This window comes from Pteropus medius, unplaced genomic scaffold (assembly GCF_902729225.1).
Source record: "Pteropus medius unplaced genomic scaffold, Ma_sr-lr_union100, whole genome shotgun sequence".
Classification (NCBI taxonomy): Eukaryota; Metazoa; Chordata; class Mammalia; order Chiroptera; family Pteropodidae; genus Pteropus; species Pteropus medius.
Window position 1 is genome coordinate 65349778 of NW_024349800.1, and position 17509 is coordinate 65367286.

At 36.8% G+C, this 17509-nt stretch overlaps 1 protein-coding gene and 1 long non-coding RNA gene across 5 annotated transcripts in view; both read right to left on the reverse strand.

Annotated features, from left to right (window-relative positions):
• Positions 1 to 17509, reverse strand: part of CADM1 (cell adhesion molecule 1) — a 318582-nt gene that overhangs the window by 120043 nt on the left and 181030 nt on the right. The window lies entirely within an intron of this gene.
• On the reverse strand, positions 6196 to 15888 carry LOC120622015 (uncharacterized). The gene is made up of 2 exons (XR_005658389.1): positions 11227 to 15888; positions 6196 to 9912 (listed from the first exon to the last, which is right to left on the reverse strand). It is a non-coding gene; the product is annotated as an uncharacterized LOC120622015 (long non-coding RNA).

Genomic DNA, 17509 nt, shown 5'->3' on the forward strand with positions numbered 1-17509 from the left:
GGCAGAGCTGTAGTGACAGAACCATCTAGGATCAGAGAGACCTGGATGATGCAATTAAAAGGTGGACAGACAGGTAGACAGATGTTCAGCTGCATGATCAGGAATAAGACTGTATAAAAAGCCTTCTTTGATCATTAGAGATACTGCTATAATGAAGCCCTGGATACCTCCTTGGTGTTTCTGCCGGCTCTCATCTCCAGCAGGTGTCTTCTAGAATAAAATAAGGCAAACACAAACAGATCCATTGCCAGCTAGTCAAAGCTACTTGGCATTTTTTCCTGTTGATTAAGCCACAAATAAAATCATACATGTTGTGCTTCTGACATAGGCAGAGCATGCAGTTCATGAATTTTTACAAACTACATCCTTCTGAAATATTTCATTACTCTGCTGAGATCAAACTAATATGTATGTGTGTGTATATATATATATATGTATGTGAATATATGTTTGTGTGTGTGTGTGTGTGTGTGTGTGTATATATATACACATAACAGAATATCCTATGTAATCCAAAACACCCCTAATGGCCAAGAACATGACACAAACTGCAAGCACCAAAATGGATTTAGAAGCCAAACTATGGGATAATAAATTTGGAAAGTGAAAGGTAAATCATGAACCAGTAGGCAGGAAGGACTCTGGGGCTTAAGAATAACTCTTGATTACTTAGAAGAATGAAGAGCTGCATTATTGTGGACCAGCCAAAATGGCAGAGCCAAATGTCATTCATATTTGCTTCTGGAATGCACTGCGTGGTCCCTTGCAAGTAATGGTGGCTTCTCATTTCATTTCTACATAGTTGAAAATGAGAGTAGATTCCCTGATCACACACCATCTTATGTAGGTGGTAATTAGGGATTCTCTGGGGAATAATAGTTGCTGTGAATAATCCACATAGTAGAGACTTGAGTACTAGTCTCAGCACTATTATTGACACCCTTCTGTGTTAGGCATATCAATTCATCTCGTCTTAGGTTCATCATCTGCCACACAGAGACGATTGTGACATGTGTTATTTGTCTGGGAGGGATTTTAGGAGTACAATTAAGATGCCAGTATATTGCATTCCTCTGTTTAGAAGAAACGATGTGACTCATGATAGCATCATTTCTTTCAGAGTCCACTGACTGATTCTGGCTCTAGGGTTGGGGCGAGGGGGAGGAAGAGGAGAAGGAGGAAGGGAAGGGAAGAAGGCAGAGAGAAAGAGGAAGAGATCCAGTCACTAGACCTATTTTTATGGCTTGGGGCAAAGGTGAATGCCCCAGTAAATCACATTTTCAGAGACAGATGGCCCTCTTTAACAACAATTTTTCCTTCTGTAGTCTTCACTTCATCTTGTAAAAGACTTTAGCTCCATACGTTCATGAATCATTGATCCTGTTACAACAGTAATGGCACAACTCTAAAAGATCTAATTGCCCTACACCAGCATAGTGGACCTTTGACGAGGAAATGGAGAGAGACGCATCTTAAGTTACAGGTCAGAAAATCAGCTAAGACACCAGTGTTTGCCCATTTCCTTCTCTACGTGTTAGTTACAAAGCCCATTCTCAGCACACTTTAATTAGCCACTCAGTATCACGCGGCTTTGGCTAAATACAGAAGTATTCACAGAGCACAAGCCAAATGAGAATGGCTGTACTCTTTCTCGGTTACAGTGATTCTCTTTGCACTAGATTTCTGAGAGCAGCCCTTTGCAGCACCAGTTGAAATTTCAATATTATGTCCCAATCTGTGATGTTACCTGAACACTGTCAGGTCAGACTCTCTCAGAATACTAATATTAAGAAGATCACCATGACATCTGACTACTGTAGGTAACAATGACCAAACCGTAAAGATAATCCTAAATTGGGTTCTCTTTCAAGATATCACTAACTCAAATTGCTTTTGTCATAGTTCTTTTCAAAAAAATATTTTCAATTTAGAACTGGAAGGAACATGAAAGCGTAGGCTTGACTGCCCGTGAAGTTCACTGCTATTGCAGTGCTAAATGGGCGCAGTATGGGAAGACAAACGAAATAAGACAAAGGCGCTCTCTCCCTTATGCCCAATTATGGGATTTAATACAGTCAAACACTGCATTAATTTTTATCTTCGACAGGTCCAGGATTGGCCACTTACTTTATCTGCAGATGGGATATTCTTAAAAATATTTTTCCTGTCCCACAGGAGAACATATTTTTTCCAGAGTTCATTAGCAGCAAAAATTGGTGAACAATATGTATGTACTCCCCTCCCCCTTCAATCACCTGTAAAAAATAAGCATCAGTAACTCTTAATGAATTCTAGAAACAACGGCTGAAAATGAGTGAGAATGGCAAGCCTAGACACCAATATGTATCACCATCATGGAAGAGCCATTTAAAAGTTATTTCCTCTAAGTTAGGAGATATTTACAAAATATATAGAAGCTCAAAGTTGGACTGCTTTATTATTTTGGAATTCATTCTTATATTCCTGCAGAGTTTTTCAGTTTGACCTATTTGTCTTAAGGTTGGACTGCATTATACATTCTTAAGAAGCAGAAGCACGATGGAGATGGCCTTGAAAATCACCATCAACAGTGTAATCAGTCTCTTTGATAGAGGTGATACAGAGCACTGACACTTTAGCCACCATTTTCCCTTAAAATGGTACTCTCATTCATTTGAAGACAGAAGCAGAGGCCCCTGCCTTAAATTTGCAATGTTTAAAAATGAAATAAATACACTGTTTGATTCAATGTTGAAACATTAACAAAGTGTACAGAAGGACTCTACATCAGAAAAAAAGGAAAGAAAACTTAGCTTGCAGTAATCTTTCCATAAAGGCATCCAATATTCCTTTCTGATTGAAAACTGATTTCAGATTAGCTATTCTAAATGTATTATTAAAGGCAAATACAACAGATTTTTCAGTTGCTCCAGTCTAAATTAGGCTACAAATAGGGAAGGAAAATAGTGAAAATTTAAAAAAAACTACCCAAGTAGATATATAAAACTCACGGTACCATTAACTGTTCAATGGTAATCATGAACAACTTTCCCAGGGACGAGTTTCTGTAAGATAAGAATTTTCAGGGGGCTCTCTCGGCTAAATTATGGCAATAATCCCTACCCTCTTCATCACGAATGGTGTTACAAATAGAAGAAAGAAACTCTTTTCCTGGCTTTTAGGCTTTTAATACTCACATCCTCACTTTAAAAACGGACCTGTCATCTGTCTTTAGATAGAAATGTCTTTTCTAACAGGAGGGAAGGTCTAAGATGCTGCTTTGAGAAGGATCAAATTAAGGGATCAAAGAATCCAAAAATACAATTTCATACTGATATCTGGCTTCCTTCCTTATTTTATTCCAATACAAGGTAGATCTTATTTCTTAAGCACATATAAGTATGTCACACAAAGCAGGTACTACCCAAAACCTGTCCTGAAGAAGAACTCTTCAAACAAAATTTTCAGGAGTAATATTCCTAAACCTGTACAAAGGGAATGCTCACATCTTTTATTCGCAATATACCTTAACAGCCTAGGTCCAATTAAATTAGAAGTAAAACTATGAGGAAAAAAAGAGGAAAAGAAAACGAGAATACGTAGGGCTGCTTCCTCATAGTCTCTCCACGATCGTCGTTGATTATGGCCACCCCGAAGAGGTGAATACATTATTTAGAACTGTTAAACATGCACATAGGCTCTGGTCATAAAATCACATTTACGCTCGTCAAGCTCAATTTAAGGTGGCACTCTAGACTGCGAAAGTTTTGGGAGGAGAGCTTCTCTGACCGTCCAATGAAGCTCTAGCCTTTCCCTGAACAAAGCATTTTACCCATCCCCCTTTCTTTTCTCCAGATAGAACTTTAACACTTCCTTTATTGCTCATAGTTTCTCTTGCACTTCAGGGGATTTATACTGAATGATGGCAGAAGAATCCCTAGTCTAAAGCAAAATTTTGTATTGATATTTAGGATGATTTGAGCATCAGCACATTAGAGTGAAAGCGTGGATGAAAGATTCTGGTTATTATTCCTAAAGCTGACTCACCCTCACAGAAGAGCCCACAGCTACTGAAATGGGTTTTATTTTTGAAAAGGGAGAGGATAGTGAGCTGACCAAGGCTAATGAAAAAGCCCAGCTTTGGTTTCTATGTGTAGCGGTATGACAGCCTAAGGGGGAAATAAGCATGACAGTAATGAGACATGAGTGTTGGGAAGTTTAGTCCAAAAAGCATTAATGGTTTCTAGCTGAACCAAGAAGATATTCGATTCACTCCTCTTATCAGTTTTACCTGAAGTCAAAACAAAACAAAGATACAATCAAACAAACAAAACCCCTGCTCCACTAAGGTCTTTTGAAAGTGTATCACATAAAAATATTTGTGATCCTTTACAAGATGCAACATCACATCATATTATTTAAAACTCATATGTATACCTTCATGCTATACTGATAGTACAGCTTCACACTACTTTGTGTGAGTGGAAATACAGAGTAAAGCTCAAGTTCTGGACCTAGTCCAATCCTGGTTTCACTGTTTATTACGTGTACAACCTTCACTAAGTTACTTAATTTCTCCAAGTCTCACTTTCCTCATCAAAAAATTAAGTTAAATTATAAAGTAAAATAGAGAGGTAATAATAGTACATGCCCTGTAACATTATAAGGATTAAATAGCAAATACATTCAAAATGCTTATCACATAACAAGAGGGAATTTTTTGGTGTGATGGAATTGTTCTATATCTTGATAACACATATACATTTGTTAAAATTTACAGAACTGTTCATAAAAGAAAAAAATGGAAATTTTACTGCACAATAATTTAAAAATGAAATTAAAAAAAATATGCATGTATATAAATTACATTGGGCAAAGTGTTCAGTAAACACAAGTAAACACAGAGCTTATCATGGTGCCTAGCACATAACAAGCATTTAAAAATGGTCATTACTGATGTCATTGCTGCTGAGGCTGCTGCTGTAGTTATTAGCAAGCCAGGTGGAATACATGTAACCAGGGTGGCAAAAATAAAAGAGGAAACTAGTAGACCCAGGTGAGGTCTGATGATGAAGCGGGGTAGAGTAATGAAAAGGAAAATGGGGCTGGGCCAGCTCTTCCCTGGGTTCTGGCCAGGAGCTAGGCTGTGTGTGAGTGGGAGAATGCCGCCATCTCTGTGCCACTCCCAGGTTAGAAAGAAGACACATTACCAGTTGCAGTTACAAGATGCCAGAAGAAAAAAGAAAAGAAAAAGAGCAGCTATTTCTGCTGCTAGACATGAAAACAAACCAACTGAGAAAAGTGCTTTGATGAGCACAGTGTACGCTGCTGGGTGTGTGGGCTGGACTCTGCCTCATATTCCAAAAGAAGAAGAATGAATAATCCCACAGGTTAGGACTCGAATGGTTACAGAAAAGCTACCCAGGTATACATTTTATTTCTAATAACCTTAAATTCTGTTCTCCTTTTTAATGTAAAGGTTCAGCACTCAAAGTTAGAAAGAGGAATTCTTTTTTTTAAGGAGGCAAAGGAGACGGGAAAAAATTCAATACCAGACATCAGCATGCATGTAATCACTGAGATTTTCTATGCCTTCATTTTAAAAAATGATGTTTTTGCTCAAGAACCAGTAAGCCATTGGCTGCCATAGACCATATAATGTGTTGACGCTCCCGATGGGCAAGCAGACGACAGGAAAGCACTTATCTGGTTGGAAAAATGTGTTCCCTCCCAATATGCAACTCTGTTTTTCTTCCTGCAATAAACTACATTTTTTTTTTGATGCAGTATCTGATAGTTTTATAGTGTTTGTTCACATAGTCACTAATTTGAAAGATTGGGTCATTTGCAATGGGTCTCATAGGTTATTAGTGCAAATTAAGCAGCGTTCTGTAAAAGATAAAGCAAGAAAAACTGATACTGTGTCACAGTGCACAGTTAAGCATCATTTCAATTTAGGAATTTGACACCTTGTATTCTTTCTTCCACAGTAGAAGTGAGTTTCATCACTACCACTCCCTGGCAGGGTGGGAGGAAGCATTAATGAAAGAGAGTCTAACCCACTCTTTAATCTCCAGGTTGTGATATAGTTTAAAAATATACAACTGTATTAACATCTCTTCCTGGCATTTGTCCACCCTAAACCGTTTATTTATACTTGAACCTGAAAAGAAGGCACAAAGGCCTCCTTCTTACACAATCCCCTAGGCCTTCTTCTTGGCATGGAAAGCACACATATTTTTGCAAAATGACTCAATGTATACAGCTGCATTTTACAGTTTTCATTAAGAATTCAAGAGACGAAAACTGTTGGCTTCCATAGGACGGTGACCAAATCTATAGGGATATTATGTACAAATAGTCTGGTTAGAATAATAAATGCTGCATGTGCTTTATAATGTCAGACATGTGCAACATGGATTCATTTGTGATCTGAGTCTGATTTTTAAAAACAGATCCTCGCTTGCCTTGAGATAAACTGAAGTAAATAATGTTTGCCATCAACTCTAAATGAAGAATGACAGTTAAATTTTATAATCATCTTCACAGCTTCAGGACTTACTTTATATTTTCTCAGGCTCATGACCCAAAGGTTGCCATAGCAACTAGGAAATCCTACCTTATCAAGCACTTACATTTACATTCCTTGCAGCAGCTTCCCTTTATGAATTAAATCCATCATGGTTTTCTATTCTCAAAATAAAAAGTTCTTAGGATTATCTTGCAGAAACAAGGATCAAATGCTTTGATAGAAATACACTAAGCAAAAGTTAATTCAATGTGGTTTTCTTTAGGAAGAGATATAACTATGGCATAATAAACAGCTTATGTCCAAACTTCCTAGCTTCAAAGAAAACTTAAATAGAGACATTGTGCTAAAAACGACACATCTACCACCTATGCATTTCATCTTAGAATTATCAAAGAAATAATCTGATTGGATATCATACTTCAAACAGGTATACAGACATACAAAGAATTAAAACTGCCTAAGATAAAACCTTGTTACTTACAAACATAAATATGAATAAAATGGATAACAAACAAATATATTTAAATTCACAACTCAAATAAGGAAAACAAAACAAATGATAAGCCTCACTTTATTAAGTTTTTGTCAGTTTTTTTCCTTTGAGTCAGTTTTCGTCCTTGTCTTTGGAGTAGTCAATTTACCTGGTAATATGAGATTATTGCCTTTATGTTTATAGCTGTGCACAATAATTATGTGAACAATGGGGAAAAAACTATCAACCTACCATCTCTGATTAGAAATGCAGAATAAAGGAATGACTATTCCTGTTACTTGGTACTACAGCTGAAGACTGCATAGACTGTCTCACCATGCAAGAAACAGAAATTTATAGAGGAGACAGATGCTCAGATGGTGAAATGAATACTCATTCAGCTAAGTGAGAAACTGACTACTGAGAGATATACTGGAACCGAAATCACTTGGAGCCCTCAAGTCACTGCTTGACAAGTACTTAATGGAGATGATGTCCAGATAGAAAAAAAAAAAAATAATTAGATTCTAGCCTCACCTGCCATCAAACCCCCAGAAGGGCCAGAAGATTATCTAGACTCCTGCTTATGGGTTGGTTCCTTCCAGAGACAAGTCTCTGATTACGTATATAGACCTCGACTCAGTTTGCATTATCAGAAAGAACTTTCCTTTCTTACTGGTTTCAACATGTATCCATCCAATTTTGTCTTTGAAGTTCCTCTCGTTTTCTGTATTTGCAGTCCTCTGCTTCCTCTAGTCAGTTTTTGCTTTTTTGTTCTTTTGGTCTCTGCTTCTTATCCACACTTTGATTCCCAATCTTTTCTCTCCTCTCTAGCTTGGAGAGTCACAGCACAATGAGATAAAGGATAAATAGAGCATTGGCTAGCCACAATGGAAGAAGGATTCTTTAAAGTTCTATTAAAACCTAGTTCCCTCCACCATCACTCCCTTTTGTATTTTTTGCAGCTAATAGGAAACTGGCATCTTGACTTCAGATTTTATTTGGATGGGCAACAGCCCAATTCTAAAGCATTCAAAGAGGTGAAGTGCCAAGGGTGCCCTCAATGGTTTTTTAGTGACTCATGTTAGAACTGGAAACAGACTGGTCATTCATTTCAGGACATCTAGTTTTGATCAAATTCTGTTACAAGTGAAATAAAAGTATACAATGTAAACTTTCAGGCAGTGTAATATCTAATTTCGATTATATACAAATCCAACACATTTTTTAAGCATCAAACCATTTTCAGCAATAAGCATCATTTAACTTCAAAACTTTATTTAAGGTATATCCATGTGGGAAATATACAAACACACATACACACATGCGTACATATACATCACCTACTAAGATTAATAGTCATCCATTCACTTTAGCAGCACACTGTTTAAAAAATTCCCAGTCACTGATATAGAACAGAATCCAAGAAAACATTTACTTGTGCACTGAACAGTTTGAGAGAAAAGGCCTGTTTATGTTTTCTAGATTTCTGAGTCATTGAGAATTAGGATTATCTTACATAAAGTAGTAAGCAAGATGAACTGTCACAGTATTATCTCCCCTAACCAGTTTAGAAGTAAACAAAAAATACAAGGGAAATTTCTGGGAAGCTCTTTGGTTAAACGAGACTCTCCATCATACAGTAATGAAATTCACAAAGGCACATCAATAGCCAATACATAGACGTGCACATGTTTTAATTTGGTTAATGCACTTTTTATTCATTATTGGGCCTCAGTAAAAACCTGATATCCAAGTACTAGATGCACTGTTTAATTACTTATGCTTCACTTTTTAAAATGAGAAGCATTTAAGCTGACCATCAACACTTCACGTGGTATAGCAACCAGGATTGATTGAGTGAGTGGGCGAGTAAGTGAGTGATACAGAGTCAGGATGTCATGCTGTTGCATTAAAACAGTTAAAGTATTTCAGGCCAATCAAAAGCTCATTATAAGATTATTTATAACATATTTTCAATGCTTTCATTTCTGTTAATCTGGATTTACATACTCGAGGGCAAATTTAATTTCCCACATTGCAGAGATATTTGTTATAGATACGCCTCCGACCCATTACAAGTATTTGTTGGTTGTGTTTGCTTGGTAAAAACTTGAAGCAGAAGCAAGCATGTATGATAACTAGAGCTTAAATAACTGTTTGACAACATAATTTCCCTTTGCAAAAAGCAACTTGAAAGGGTAAAATATCCCACCAGATTCTGCAAATCAAAAAATACGTTCCTCAAAGGGCCCATCCTTCCATCCATAGGAAGGCCAAAAAAGCAGTTACTCTGTTTTCGATAAGACAAGAAGGCAAAAAATATACACACAAAAGAGTAAGGTCAGAAGAACATTTAAAAAATGGATTTTCATCTATTTAAGCTCAAAAAAATATGCTGAGACCCAATTATGAGCTCATCCAATACTCCTTTAGGACAAACTAGGTCTTAAGTACCCCAGTTCTTCCTGTCCAAGTGTTGCATATCAACCTTGAACTCTGCATATGGTGAGACTTTAATTAATCAGGTTAAAACGTTCAAGAAAAATTACTGGACCTTATAGATTTAAAATTTTTAAGGTGTATTATCCTTCAAAATAGTTCCCCGCAAAGGCCCCCACATTGTTTGAATTATTCCATTTACCCTTACCTTCCATGACAGTCAATGTGCCACACTTACATCCTACTGTTTTATAATTACACTGAGGCTTTCCCTTTTTTTAAGCCATGACTATAACGTCTACCTTAATAACGCGATTCCAAATGACTGTGGGCTGGTTCCAAACAGATCAAATTACCCCAAAAGATGAAGATCTATTGCTAAGACGATTCATATAATCCAGATAAAATTCATAAAGAGAAGTAGAAAAAAATTTCGCTCAATGGCAGCTTCAATGAAATAAGTCTGTGTGGCCTTCTAAAATGATTACTGTAAAAGACACAAAGTATATATGTGTTTGCTTTTACCTACAAGAAGGTTTTTGTCCTTAACAGGGAAAGTTTTAAACACTACAACAGAAGTTTTAAACACTACAACGCTCTGAAGCAAAGCATGCTACTATCAGCTCAAGAAATCTAACAATATTTTCTAGAAGTAATTTTTGGGAAACCCATGGTTTAAGTTCAGACATAAAAAGACATAAGTCATAGACAGCAGCAGATGCGCTCATATACGCTGAAATTGTAACCACGATTAATTTTACATTTTTTTCATTCACTAAATATATTAGAGAGCATTTAAATGAAGACCATGAAAGATAACTTTCGTTTAGCACAAAGCTGACCTCTGGGGCTCCTATGGAAAATCGGAATCTTAGAGCGAATTCTTTAAGAAAGTAACCTATTCACTTTTCACATCTGATTTTCTTGTAGCGAGGCACAGCTGTCAGTGATACTAAAAATTTTTTTGTAGTCTGCACTATTCCTTTTAGCATTAACTCTCATGAAATATAACTATTACACATAGTATAAATGCTAATACATCAATCTTCCACTTCCAAATGAAATTCACTCATTCATTCTTCTATTTATTTAATCAACAAATATTTAGAGGCACTGTACTAGATATAAATATGAATGATGATTTACCTCTCTTCACTTTAAATTATCTACATAGACAATAAGCCCTGAATTAAGCTACATGTTACACAAAAGGTAGAGATTTGCTTCCGCAACCTGGCAAGAAACATTTAAGCAAGGCATAAATCTTATTCACAATTTAGAATTAAATCAGAAATGCTCTCCTGAAACCAATAATTTTGAGTTTCAATTTTCTTTTATCTTCTTTATTCTTACATAAGTTATAAATCTATCACTATCCATTCATTCTTCTAAGACATGGGAACATTTAAGTGAAAGTTGTTTATTCTTTCTCCAAACCACTGACTAAATTTAAATAAAACGTTTTTGGGTTAAAGGAACATGCCATTTCTTTTAAAGTTGTTAACCCTCTAAAAATGTGAAAAAAAGGAAAATCAAAAGAAGAATTGTCAATGCATAATTTTAAACATACAGATTAGCTTTAACCCATGGGCTTTTCAATATGCAATCCAAGGATTTTGTCAAAGTAAAAAAGAAAATAAAAGAAGAGGTGGATTGCGGTGGTTGTTGTGGGGCAGGGTAGGGTCATGAAATATCAGTGCTTTTAAAAAAGTTCGATTGCTTTGAGCTAGGCGGTTATATCAATTCAATCAACCAGAGAAGTTTAACAATGGATTTCAGTCAGTCCTTTTATTCTTCTTACTTTTTGTCAGTTAGGAAACGGGAGCTCAGTTCTTACAAGTTATGGAGAATTCAAATGGCAAATCCAGGAATACCAAGTTTCTCGTGAAGTTGAGGCAGTGAGCCTTGGCAGCCAATACAGAGCTGGCAACATGGACTACAGCCCCCTGCTCTGTCTGGCAGTGTGATTAGAGGCAAGCCACTCAATCTCTGTGAACTGTCACATCCTCATCTGTAAATGGGAATAAAAATAGCATCTATCAAATGGGATTAAAAATAGTATTTCAAACAACTGATGCTTCAAGGATTACTGAGCATTTTCTGTGTGCATGGCATCATGCTACATTATAGTAATATTCTGGAGAGTAATCCCTAGCCTCGAGCTTATAAATGTAGTTATGGAGGGGGAAGTAGATGCTGATACAGTTGTTTTTCTGTGGCTGTTGTCACTGTTTAGTATTTGAGGTGAGAGAGTTAATTCAGGGTGGGATGTTTAAAACTAAAAAAACAAACTTTGGTAAGTTCAATATTCAAGATCCCTTAAGTTTCTCTACTATGCCTAAACATTTATTTTAAATTCCTTTAAGGGGAAAAACAAGGTAGAGGAGAATCCTATATGCACAATGGGAAAAGGCAAAAGAAGAAACTTATTCAAAAATAAAAGGCCAAGATTTATATTCCAAGAACTTCATATCTAGCAGAAAATGCCAAAGAGGAAATTCTCAATTTATCTGAAATTATTGTGAAGCTCTTTATACACAGTTTCTTACTTAAATTATATTGATGACAATTCTAAAAGTTTATATAGTACCTACCCTCTTAAACAGAGTAACATAAAGAGAACTTGGCTTTCATTGCTGATTCAGGTCACACTGACATCTTGTTCACTGTTATCAATGGACTTTTCATGCTACTAAAGGCTACTTATATCTAGCAGCATCCCCCTACACTGTACCTCTCAAACCTCAAATCTTCTGGCTCCAATGTGTGGGGAAAAAAGATAACTAAGATAAGATTTTGTATAAACTCTATAAGGATTGTAAAATTAATAAAAACTTGGTCTTCATGAAATGCAGGGGGAGGATGTTCCTTGAGTAATCCACATAAATTTTAATGCAAATACTTAATGACATTTTTGATGGCAGTTCCAGAGGCACTTCCCACTTACTCTCTACTCCTCAGCGGTGTTTTAGACAGCTGAGGTTATCTGATACATGACCTCCAGATAGGTGAGGTGGTACTGTACTACACCACTAGATCCTAGAAAGAATAAAAAATATTATCTTTAAAGGCAGGTGTGTGTGTAGTGGGGGATTCCTTAAACATGTTTCTGTTTCTGACCTCTAAATCCACTGTCTAAAATGAAAGAAAAAGAAGAGTACTATTTGTAGGTAATACAAAAATCTGTGGCATCTTATCATTTCACTGTGCTTTGAGCAAGCTTTCAAAACCATCTGATAGCAAGGGATTCTATTAGTTACATGCATTATACGCTGGAAAAACAAACAAGTGCCACTTTACATAGTTCAACCAATTCATGATATGACATCTCCATAAAGCAGGGGAAAAGGTAATCTTATTATATCCTGTTTTCCATGACTGTAGAGAGATCACTATACCTAACTTTCCCTAAGCCTTTCCTTTCACTATTCACAGTGATGGAGGATGCCACTTGCTGATTTCTGTGAAAACAGTTCCATTTAAGGGCGTATTGAAGTAAAATAACAACAATAAATAACAGAAATTTTAAATATTTAATCAAAGAAGACTGCTGAGGAAAAGAACAAACCATAATACTCATCATTATTTTCATGAGCAACGCTTGTTGGGACCTTACTACCTGTGAGCCACTGGTCTAACGCCTCTCGTTCAGTACCCAGCAGCCTGTTGAGGTAGTCCAGTTATCGCTTCAGTCTCAGAGACAGGTAAATAGGCTTAGGGTAGCAAGGAGTTTGCGGGTGAGGTCAGGCAGGAAGTAAGAGAATATCCCCCCACACCATTTTCTCATGAAAAGATTTTGCTTTTATGAGATGAAGAAAATTTTATCATTTTCATCCAACACAGCTAGTATGTATTTTTTCTTGATTTTGAGAAAAAAATGAAGTAATCAGATAGGCAGAGAAGGGCAATAAAAAAATTCCCTATGTACAGGAAAAATAAATACCAGTTTTTCCATACTTTGAGGAAAGATCTTTAGATTAGTTACCATCTACTGGCATAGGGATAAGATTTTCCTACTTTAAGATATTTATTCCTCCTTTAATTCATTCAAGCATTTATTGAGTAGATGTGCCACGCAAACTTGAACAGAACACGTCCTCTTCCTGCAAGAAGCTCACAGTCTAGTACGAAAGACAGAAATGTAAACATAGAATTATAGAATGTTGTGACAGTGCAGTGACAGCCATATGAGATGCTGTAATAAGTGATCAAGTAAGATGGTCATCGATCAGTTAACTATCAGAAAAAAAAAAAAACCTTGTTTCTTGCCCCAATGCTACTTGATTTAAATTTCAGGGACCCTATATTTGGAAAACCTCAGTTTAACATGCCTTAGACATTAAGCACATTGGCAACATTAATACCATCACCAGATAGGTGTGTTTTCTCCCCATCACCTTCAGCAAGCAGTTCCACACTGAATCTCATGTGTTGATCACTGGAGGGTCGGGTGCTATATAAAAATGCTGCTGAAAGATACTACTAATCCATTAATAGTAGCTTCAATATAGCTGAAATCACAGGACTATGAGCTTATAGTGAATCATACTCAGAAAACATTCAGAAAAATATCTACTCTTACTGTATGCAGTATCAATACTAAAACAAGCTCTATCAAAAATAGTATATTTAAAATGAAACTGCCTTCCTACATAAAAAAATATTGACCCTGGCTTAGAATATGCCTGACATTCTTGTCCCTCCCTCACCAAAGATAAAACAAAACTCAAGGTGATTTCATGTTCGCACAAAACCAAAATTGTTTGCTTGTGCTATAACTTAAAAAGTCAGATGACTGTCATCTAAATCCTATCTGAAAAATAACTTATATTGCCCAGCAAGAATTACGACAATCCCTTGTTTGTGGTAAAGTAGCAGAGGAGACGAAAGCCAATCTCAACAGAGGTTTAAAATCTCAAAAATCTTTTTTAGGATGAAAAAATATTTCATCCTGAAGCATCAGGAGATGGTTGGGCATATACTTTCTCTAAACAAGGTGAGGAGAAAATCAGACATTGTCTCTAAAATCTAATCAAGGTAGGGAAAATCTGTTTTAGTTCCTCGTAGAAAATACACTAGAAAAGCCAAAAGCAATGATATTGGCAACAATTTCTCATGTCAACCCCAAAACTATATCTGAACAAAGATCCTAATGGAAACCTAATTTTACATTAGGCAGTTACCATATGTATATAGTATACAATAATATTTGCAGACAATAATGATTATGCCTTCTGGATGTTCCCAAATAACGATTAGCGTACCAACAGTACATACTATGTCTTCCCAAATGAAGAAGGAATTACAATTCTATCAAAATGTCCCTATTTTACCATGCTTCCCAGGAACAAAAAAGTGGAATGAAGCAAACACCCAAATGTTATAAAATAGCACCTATTTGTCAGATTTACATTGTGGTTTCAAAGTGTAAAAATGTATGTGTGTGGAGTACTCAGCTCTTGATAACTAGAAGGAAGTGAGTTAGATGCTCTGCCAGTTATTACAATCATCTTTACAAATAACCTGGACCCCAAGACACTAACAGGGAGAATTATCATTGTAGGTCGCATTAGCTATTTTTTAAGTCTAAGATCAACTGTGGGACTTTGCAAAACAAAGCTGACGGACAGATAATTGGGCAGGAAAAGCCCAAGGTCCAAGAGATTGCCAACTATCCACTCATTTTCCCCCCATCTTTCATGTGGCCTGGCACAAAGCTGGCCTGCTACTCTGAACTTCCCAGCATTGCCTGCAGCTAGGTTAGTCAGGTGGCTAAGTTCTTTCCGATGTGAGCAAAGTGACCTGTGCCATTTCTAGCCTGGTACCTAAAAAGCCAGCTGCTCCTCCAGCACTTCCTCTTTCCTCATTCCAGGAGGCTGAACTGGTATGACCAGAATAATTTCAGAAGCTACATGTAGACAGTGGCAGAGCCATCATTAGCCTAGGTAACCAAATGGTTCAGTGAAGCCAACCTATCCACAGACCTGGGACATATACCCTAGAGCATTAAGTAAAAGAAATAACATTTCAAAATATTCAAGTCACTGCAAATTTGAAGCTTTCTACCCTCACTAATACAGTCCTAGAGAACTGCTAATAGAGATGCAAGAGTACTGATAACAATATAACGGATAATGTTCTCAACCGACTCATCATGACTGACCAGTTAATCTTCAAGGTCAACTAAGTGAGTCCACTGGAGCACCAGTGCCCCTATATAAACACTACCACCACCTCGGTTGGTTGTAAACTTGTAAGCCTAGAGAAGGGCAGGAATAGAAGCCATTCTCTTCAGGATTCTCTCATCAAAGCTCACTGGTAAATACTGTGCAAGGGTAAGTGAGTGAACAGTGGGGGAGAAAAGAATGGTCGAGAACCACTAAGTAATTAAGTTAACGAGCTCAGGTCCCGATTATGCATCAACATAGTCACCTTTCCTTCTCACGCCGGGTAAAAATGAATGTAAAAAAAATGAATGTAAAAAGTTCATACACACAAAATAATTGCCCCTGCTCTTCAACTCCAAAGGACATGCCTCACTATAATTGATGCAGCTAAGCCTTACTAATTTCTAAGAAATATGAGCAGAGTAGACAGAAATTTCTTGAAGCCAAGAATCTAAGACTATATAGTATGATCCTGTAGAAAGTGATCACGCCCCAGTCATTTATGAAAGATTTATTTTAAGTGCCTTCCAGGTACTATGTGGGATGCCATGGATATGTTAGTAAAGAGATTGCACGAAATTTCTATGCTTGGGAACTATAAGCAATAGAATTCCTGGAGCCAGCCTGTATGATAGACACAGCACCAGGGAAAGATGAACAGTAGCAAAAACACCCACCAAGCAATCATCCACAAACCCTGCCAGCAGAAATACAGATTGCAAATAGGATTTCGTTTCATAGGCAAAGTGACCATACAAAAACAATAACTCTAAAGCTAAATCAATTTTGACCATGACATATTGGCATCTAGAACAAATGGTCACTTTGAGTGAGAACTTGTTTAGTAAATTAGAGGAGGAAGTTCATGAAATGTTAAAAATTCCAACCAAGCAACTGGGATGTAAATTGTGATCTGATTCAGCGCTGACACGTTAAACAGTTTAATTTAGGTACAGCTCTCAGCAGTGCTGGGCATATGCAAGAGAAACAGATGCCTTGAATCATTTCAAAGTACATTCCTGTCAGAAACGTCCTTTGTGACACTAAAATCAATTTCCTACGCCTTTACTAACTATTCTACTAAAAGAAAAAGGAGGGGAGAAGGAGGGGAAAAAAGGATTCTTTTAATCGAATGTCTTCCCACTGAGGCAAAATTAAACCCAAACCTATTAAACAGTACCAATTTATGTTCAATTTTTATAATTAGTGTTGCTTTGATAGAAAGGATGGCAACATGACAGGATGGGGCATGGTCCATTTTCACTGTGGAGAACTATAAAGTTTTTGACTGGTCCTGGGGCACTGAGGGAAACCCTATAAGGTCTGTTATGTGAAAAAGTTAGATTATAACTCTTGTCCAAATTAGCCCAGAAAACTGCATGAAAGCAGATTCTATTTTACTTAGGAATTTCAAATATTTCTCCAAACTCAGAAAGTGTTCCCCTCACCCGCCTGCCGATTGTTAAATTCACATGGCCACTTCGCCTAAGAATCTGCAGTGCACCTTTAAATATACATTATGAAGGGTGCTCATAGAGTTGGCTTGGAAATTCAATTAAACTCCAGTCTCATATGTTTAGCTAAAAAAAAAAAAAAAAAAAAAAATCAAAACACCACCAAATAAAACAGAAACAAGAACACACACTGAATATCTAAATACTGTAGCATGTCACATCTCTCCGGAGGAGAAAACGGCTCCCAGTCCCCTTTTCCTGGAGCAACACCAATTAAAGACACAATTGTTTTCTCCTTTCCTGTTTTAGTTATCTTGACCTACCACAAAAGCCCATACTCTAGCTAAAAACAGAATGAGTAATAATACAGTGCAATTTTCATTAGACTGAGATACGGTATGGCAAAAGTCTCTATACCTGTTTTCCAAAGTTGATTTAATGCAAAGCCACACCAGCTCCTCCT